Source organism: Maniola jurtina, chromosome 4, assembly GCF_905333055.1.
Source record: "Maniola jurtina chromosome 4, ilManJurt1.1, whole genome shotgun sequence".
NCBI classification, from domain to species: Eukaryota; Metazoa; Arthropoda; class Insecta; order Lepidoptera; family Nymphalidae; genus Maniola; species Maniola jurtina.
Window position 1 is genome coordinate 4537479 of NC_060032.1, and position 6000 is coordinate 4543478.

The window sequence follows — 6000 nt, forward strand, 5'->3', positions numbered from 1 at the left end:
AGTATCGGTGGACTTAAAAAGCATGAATGAATATCATGAATACATTTGTCACACATGTAAATAAAAAGTAAACATTCGTAGCAAAACCTGTTCATTCATATCGCTTAGAGCGCGTTAAAGCTCTCTTCTACAGCTATAAGTACGTATTATTTAATAGTGATCTGTAAGAAACATGTATTAAGTAATCATATTTTAGTTAAATAGTGCGTTTCTTTAGCTGGTTACCCATTATTGTTGACCCACCTATATTAATCTAAAGTCTACGGTGTGGCTGAGGATTTTATCACACCTTAGATAGTGTGAGTAGGTACTTACCTATTCTTAAAAAAAATCAACCAGTAAAAATCGTACAATTGTGACGTAAACACGCATGAGAGGACGAGTCTGGCAGTTGAACTGATTAATTTAACCCCCGACCCAAAAAGAGGGGTGTTTTAAGTTTGACGTGGGTATCTGTGTATCTGTCTGTAGCATCGTAGCTCCTAAACTAATGAACCGATTTTAATTTAGTTTTTTTGTTGTTTGAAAGGTGGCTTGATCGAGAGCGTTCTTAGTCCATAATCCAAGAAAATCGGTTCAGCCGTTTGAAAGTTATCAGCTCTTTTCTAGTTACTGTAACCTTCACTTGTCGGGGATGTTATAAATTTTTAATTTACACTATTATTATTATTAAAGACCAGAAAATTCCCTCCATTATTTGTGATGTATGAAAGGATGAGTACTTGTCTATAGTCAATCGATTCAATGTCTATAGAGGGCATTACGGCATAATATTTGTACGGCGCGGCGTAGCAGTGCAGCGGCGCGTCAAAGCCTTGCTTGCGGCGGTTTTCGCGCTTCGATCCTGCACACTCGCCCGCCTATAAAATACCTACCCAATACTCGTAATACAGGTTCCCAATGACCTCTACTAATGCATGTACGCTGGACTTGGGATTGCCGACCTGTTTTTGAAGCAATTTCATTTTTGCCATTGTAGCGCTGATAAATGCAGTGAGCGTCATGTAAGCATAGTCTTCTTCTTTTCTTGTTTGGTGACTTTTAAGTGCCAGACCAGCACAGTGCACTTTGCCAGTGACAAGTAGCTTGAAGGAGGTACAAAGGAAATTGGTCTTGGTGGATGACTTATGAGACATCTGGCAACATGGTGTCAACACGAAGATAATTTGACACAAAATGTCAATTTTAATTCCCGGTACGCTCGGTGGTAAAAAACGACACCAAAAAAAACTGTCATTTTGTATGACACATCTTTTCCAACGTACTTGTATAGATACATATTATGTATATCCATTTCAGTGCAGGTTCCACAAGGAACATGTCTGTAAGCAAAGAACTTGTACTGATTTTATTACTAGGCTTTTTATAATGCAAAGTTTTGACGCCGGCTTGTGTAATTTTATTCTTTAGCTGATCGAAATAAGTAATAACTTATTCCTTGACTAAGGGAACTTCTGTGCAAAATTACAACGACTTAAGTTCAAAGGTCCAAGAAAAGTCAGTAAGTCAATGAGTCAGGAGTTTTCTTTTTACTGTAAGTAGGTACCTAAGCGGTTATCTTTGGAAAAGCCCTCCTGTAATGAATCTTGTTCACGAAAACCACGGTTTATCCTAAATCACAAATAAACCAAAGGTTTTTTTCGTCTTTTATATAAATACGCTTCTCTCTTTTATAATTAGTAATCTACACATCTAATTAAAAGCAAATCTGTTAGTCCATACTTTATATTAAAGTATGGCTTAGTCATAAAAACCGGAAAAAGTAAAGTGTTGAAGTGAAATGCTAGTTATGTTCTGTTCATGTGATCCGCGCGACAATTTTTTATCGAGTGTATCAACAGAGGCGATATTATAAATTAGGCTCATATCTCTGGCGGCTGACAGGCTTTGAAGGGATGGGAACGTACGCCTGGGATGTAGCCTGACGCTTAGTATGAGATTCCACATCTCACCACATTGATAGATTTCGGCGTCGAAACACAATAACGATATAAAAATGGATCAAAACTTCCTTGAATTAAAGTCGAAAATTCAGCACCACTAATTTTAAGTTTCTGCTTGGATTTCTCACTGTGGATGGATGGACGAACATAAACTTTAAAACAAGGCTTTTAGGATCCTTTTTACTTTGACGCTAAAGTGTTTCGATATTCGAATAGGTAGGTACTATTAACGTTGTTGAGATGTAAAGTCTTATACTAAGCCTACTGTATGCGCAGTGTTGTTTGTCTTATGACATTCTTTTTATTAGTTGTCTGTGGACTGTGACGTGCGCTCCGATACGGGGCGGCCATTTTGATATTTATTTTTTGTTAAACACACAGCCGGTTTTGCATTTTCGTAATTCCATTTTAGAGAATTAGATTTTGAAGCAATAAAATAACCTCAAAATCACACGCTACACCACCTCTGTTGTGTGAACAGTAAACTCTATTACTTAATTACCTACTTTAATGAACTCAGTGATTTATCATCCTCTCCGTAAATGACTTCATGACATCTGCGTGAATTGAAGTTTTTTGAAAATCCCATGGGAACACTTTGATTTTCCGGGATAATTAAATAGCATATCCCGGGGATCTATCTCTTAACTAAATTTCGTTAAAATCGGTTAAACGGATGGGCCTTAAAAAATCTCGTGGGAACTCTTTGACTTTCCGGGACAAAAAGTAGGCTATGTCCGTCCCCGGGATGCAAGCTATCTTTGTGCCAAATGGCAAATTTTCATAAAAAATGGTAAACAAATGAAAAGTTAAAAATAATATTATTAGTATTTATCTACCTATGGATGTATTGGCTGGATAGCATCTAGGTATGTGTCCATAATATGAGGGAGCGCAACGGAGTACTCTTAAACGGTTGTTTTATTGTTATGGACCAATAAAAAAGTAAAAAGTATGTAAGTAATGTTAACAATGCACCTTTTTTTATGCAAAACGCTAAGCCACCAAAGATAGATAACACTACCGGCTATCTACTCGCCAACCGACCATAAAATTCTTCAGAAATATCGAAATTGGGCCACTTCAGAAGTTTATGTAGGTAGGAGAAATATAAGTGATGAAAAATAGCAGCCTCACACGAGCTCAATGTGCCATTCATACAGCGCAAGAGATAAATAAAAATGACACCGAGCAACATTTTTCACAAATGGAACAGAGACGCCGAGGAAAGCGAAAAAATTCTATTCTTCACCTCCTTTTGTTATTTCCTTGCACGATATTAATGATTCGGAACTTGTGCTAACAATAGAGCGTTTATTTCTCTTAACTGGACCACAATAATGGCGTTCCCAATCACCCTTAGAAAACGCCGGACTGTTTTAATATATATTTTTTTTTGACTAAGCATTTCAGTGATTAAGCAACAACGCTTTGATATTATAAAAAATTGTGTGTATATTTTTACGATCGATTAAGGTTAAAAGGGTTGCAATATTTTTAGCAAATACATGGATCATTGTATCTAATTCAATAATAAGTTATATAGAACAATTTTTTAAACACTAAAAGTAGAAACCTAAATTTTTAATTAATTCTAGAAACAGAAAATATTGGGAGCCACACGGTCGTCGTATATTATTACAATAGTAAATAGTTTGGTAAGTTGAATAGCCCAAGAGGCTTTTTATCATGCATTTTGATAATACTCATATAAATAATATCCTGTAAACGGTAGAGGTCTGTCCATGTACCTAGGATACACTCTTATAATATCATCTGTGATATATCTGTATTCTACACCTAGTCTTTGGTTCTTCATATTTTGTGGGAAACACAAAACATGAAGAACCAAGTGTTCTACGGTCTCAAAATCCAGCTGTTCTCAATCCGTGTAGGTAGTACGAAGCGATATTATTTTATCTGTTATTAAAGCAACAACTCCAAAATAAATTGCCAATTTAAATCGTATCACCGCATAAAATAAAGGAATTTACGTCAAATAAGCGCCGACAGGTAATATTTCAAGGGCCTTATTAATATTACACGGGCAATTGTGAACGTTTACCCAAACCGTAGGTAGGTAAATGATGACGTCGCACATTCAATGGTTAAAGGTGACCGCATACTTTGAGACAGCCGCAGGAGCCATAGATTTGCCGCATTTTTCAATATCTACTATAATAATAATAATATTTCATTTAATAATAATATTTCATTTAATAATAATATTTCATTTATTTAAGAATAAATTTTTACAGAGTTTAAAAAGCAGGTGTATTCATAAACTCATTACTGAAAATGAAAATGTAGTTGATGTAATTTTCAAGATCCGGCCGCATTGAAGAACTGCTGATTACGTCAGCATCGGTCAGCGCTGACATGGCACGCCTAAAAAGAGCATTCTTTTAAAAAAAATGCAGGAAAGCGGATCCTGGCGTAAGCCGGCGGTACAAATACGAGGAAGAAGAAGATAAGCCGTTCATAGACCTAATTTACTGCGTAAACTGCTGTAGATTTTTTTTTAATTTGTAGACTAGCGCTTGGCTGTAATCAGACCTGGTGGCAAGTGATGATGCAGCCTACGATGTAGCGTAGCGCACTTGCCTAGAAGATACTTATTCACTCTTGACTTCAAGGTAGGTACTAGGTACCTACTCATATTAAAAGTGGTGGGGAAAACTGATGCTGTAAACATATCCTAGCAGTACAAATTCATAGGGGCATTGTGTCCGTGTGTTATAATATATCCACTTTAATTAGTTATGTCAGTCAATTTTTAACCATGCCCCTTCCCCTCTTCGTCCCCTGCGAGTCTTGCGCGTATTTAAGCTGTGTTCGACCTCCTTAATATGTACATATTTTAAGCGTATAAACCTGCACCGGGCGGTGATACAAAGCTTGTTTTATTTGTGAAGATTTTTCATGGGGGCATTGTGTTCGTCTGTTTTTGTGTTCGCTTTTTTTGCTCGGGACTGCTAATCGTCTGCTTGTGTCGACAAGATACGACACGCCTTACAACACGTCGTATTTTGGATTCAGATTATCTAGTTTTCTGGTTGTTTTGGCAACTTAGAATATAGAATTTCATTTAGCTTTTCTATGATAAAAAATTTCGGTCTGGTTACCTCGCGATCTGATTTTATTTTTGTGATATAGTTTATAGCTTAGGCACTAAATGATGCCCGCAACTTCATCCACGTGTATGTAGGTTTTTTTTAAATCACATGGGAACTTTTTGATTTTCCGGAATTGCATTTCTGGAAAATCAAAAAGTTTCATTTTCTTTCATGCTAGGTATATCCACTTGAAATTTGGTTATACTTATTCCTGCAGGAGTTTAAATTTTCCGGGGTGAAAAGAAGCCTATCTCTTAATAAAATAAAATAATGATATGTATTTAATTGATAACCAGCCACAGACCACGATCTCGTTTGGTGTAAGTATATCTATCTTTGAAAGCTATAAATGCAACATTCCATGCCTTCCATGTGAGTCATTTCTACCTAAAGCGAGGGCTTAGCAAAAATACAATTTGAATGTAAATCCTCAAGGTGATGCCCGAGCGCACTTTCAAACAATAGACATAAACGCGCGCAACTGCCTGCGCCCCACGCACGCGCATCTCCGACATTTTTTCCATTTTATTCATATTATAATAACAAGCGATCCACCCGGCTTTACACGGATAGCACAAATTATCTGTAGATTAGATTTTCGGTCGGCAGATGCAATTCACATTTACATGAAATTAATTTTGCTTGGAGGCAACGGAGATGAATCTGAATAAAATCTGAACCTAGGTAGGTAATCCACCACAAGATATTTCATTTTATTTATTATAGCGTACTTATGATGAGATATGACATTGACCATCAGTCAAAATCATTTTATCAAGTCATTGATAAAATCTAATGAAAATCCTCACAGTAGTTTCTGTGATTAGCACGGACAGACAGACAGACGCGGCGGGGGAATGTTTTACCTTATCTAATGACGTAGTAATGTAGTGATTTCCTGTCGCTCATGCAAAAAATAACCGCCAAAGTGACTTCGTATT